Source organism: Carcharodon carcharias, chromosome 30 (genome assembly GCF_017639515.1).
Source record: "Carcharodon carcharias isolate sCarCar2 chromosome 30, sCarCar2.pri, whole genome shotgun sequence".
NCBI classification, from domain to species: Eukaryota; Metazoa; Chordata; class Chondrichthyes; order Lamniformes; family Lamnidae; genus Carcharodon; species Carcharodon carcharias.
Genome location: NC_054496.1, coordinates 11,455,713 through 11,458,379, shown reverse-complemented (window position 1 = coordinate 11,458,379; position 2,667 = coordinate 11,455,713).

Below are 2,667 nucleotides of genomic sequence, written 5' to 3'. Positions count from 1 at the left end.
GGCCAAGTTTGGTTTCTGCCATTTTCACACAACTTCTCCATGTATTCACCACTCCTCTGAGCCCAGAACACAATTCTCGACGGGATGTGTCATATTATAGACCTTTTTGTTCCCTTAAATCTCAAGGTCAAGTTCTTAATAAAACCAAAATAAGCGTTAAACTCATAAAAAGAAATCACAGATTAAAAAGGAAGCAGTTGATGTGTTGGAAACCCTTCTTGCTTTTCCACAGCTGGAACTGTTTAATAGACCCTGATACAAATGCTGTTTAAAGAAACTATTGTACTCACGTGGATTCTGGGAACATGCACAATGTACACCCACAGGCTCCAGCTTCCCAAGCACCTTGTAGGGGGAGTGGGGGAGATGTGGTTGGATGAACATATAAAATTGACAGGTAGGAAAAAAGACAGGCTGGTCCATCAAGCCTGACCCAACACGCATCACGGTTGGATTATCATTACTAAACACTCCCTCCCTCCCCATCTCGCAACCACGTTATCTGGGGAATGGCTGGAGGAGATTCCAGGTTTGATCCTAAGAATATGCTGTTAACTGGTTTGGCAGCAAGGGGTGCTCCAATGCTAGTCAGGGCTATGCCATAAACCCTGCTCTTGGTTTATTTTGACAAAAAGGTGACACAGTTGTATAGAATATAAGCCTGAATCCACAATTCCTAAAATTTCAACTATTGAGCTATGTCTTCGTTTGAAGTAATTTCTGTGACTGGAATTATTCAGAATCTGACTTTATTTTCCCCCCCTGATTATGAGAGGTTGTTCAATCGTAGGAGTCACCGCAAATATGGCATGTCTTAGCCTCACCAAGTACATGTTGCTGACATCATTGACTGATAATGGTTCCTCTTGCTCAGTGACCAGACAAGAAAGTCCCTGTAATGAGCGGTTTTACCAACAGAATAGAGTGTTTCTCTGGAAATTTCTGGTCAATATTATATTAATCAAAACAAAAACAGAATTACCTGGAAAAAATCAGCAGGTCTGGCAGCATCGGCGGAGAAGAAAAGAGTTGACGTTTTGAGTCCTCATGACCCTTCGACAGAACTTGAGTTCGAGTCCAAGAAAGAGTTGAAATATAAGCTGGTTTAAGGTGTGTGTGTGTGGGGGGGGGGGGGGGGGGGGGGGAGGGGAAGAGAGAGAGAGAGACAGAGAAGTGGAGGGGGGGGTGTGGTTGTAGGGACAAACAAGCAGTGATAGAAGCAGATCATCAAAAGATGTCACAGATAATAGAACAAAAGAACACATAGGTGTTAAAGTTAGTGATATTATCTAAACGAATGTGCTAATTAAGAATGGATGGTAGGGCACTCAAGGTATAGCGCTAGTGGGGGTGGGGAGAGCATAAAAGATTTAAAAATATTTAAAAATAATGGAAATAGGTGGGAAAAGAAAAATCTATATAATCCATTGGAAAAAAAAACAAAAGGAAGGGGGAAACAGAAAGGGGGTGGGGATGGGGGAGGGAGCTCAAGACCTAAAGTTGTTGAATTCAATATTCAGTCCGGAAGGCTGTAAAGTGCCTAGTCGGAAGATGAGGTGTTGTTCCTCCAGTTTGCGTTGGGCTTCACTGGAACAATGCAGCAAGCCAAGGACAGACATGTGGGCAAGAGAGCAGGGTGGAGTGTTAAAATGGCAAGCGATGGGGAGGTTTGGGTCATTCTTGCGGACAGACCGCAGGTGTTCTGCAAAGCGGTCGCCCAGTTTACGTTTGGTCTCTCCAATGTAGAGGAGACCACATTGGGAGCAACGAATGCAGTAGACTAAATTGGGGGAAATGCAAGTGAAATGCTGCTTCACTTGAAAGCAGTGTTTGGGCCCTTGGACGGTGAGGAGAGAGGAAGTGAAGGGGCAGGTGTTGCATCTTTTGCGTGGGCATGGGGTGGTGCCATAGGAGGGGGTTGAGGAGTAGGGGGTGATGGAGGAGTGGACCAGGGTGTCCCAGAGGGACCGATCCCTATGGAATGCCAATAGGGGAGGTGAAGGGAAGATGTGTTTGGTGGTGGCATCATGCTGGAGTTGGCGGAAATGGTGGAGGATGATCCTTTGAATGCGGAGGCTGGTGGGGTGATAAGTGAGGACAAGGGGGACACTATCATGTTTCTGGGAGGGTGAAGAAGGCGTGAGGGCGGATGCACGGGAGATGGGCCAGACACGGTTGAGGGCCCTGTCAACGACCGTGGGTGGAAAACCTCGGTTAAGGAAGAAGGAGGACATGTCAGAGGAACTGTTTTTGAAGGTAGCATCATCGAAACAGATGCGACGGAGGCGAAGGAACTGAGAGAATGGGATGGCTTTCTTACAGGAAGCTGGGTGTGAGGAGCTGTAGTCAAGGTAGCTGTGGGAGTCGGTGGGTTTGTAATGGATATTGGTGGACAGTCTATCACCAGAGATTGAGACAGTGAGGTCAAGGAAGGGAAGGGAAGTGTCAGAGATGGACCACGTGAAAATGATGGAGGGGTGGAGATTGGAAGCAAAATTAATAAATTTTTCCAAGTCCCGACGAGAGCATGAAGCAGCACCGAAGTAATCATCGATGTACCGGAGAAAGAGTTGTGGAACAGGGCCGGAGTATGACTGGAACAAGGAATGTTCCACATACTCCATAAAGAGACAGGCATAGCTGGGGCCCATGCGGGTACCCATAGCC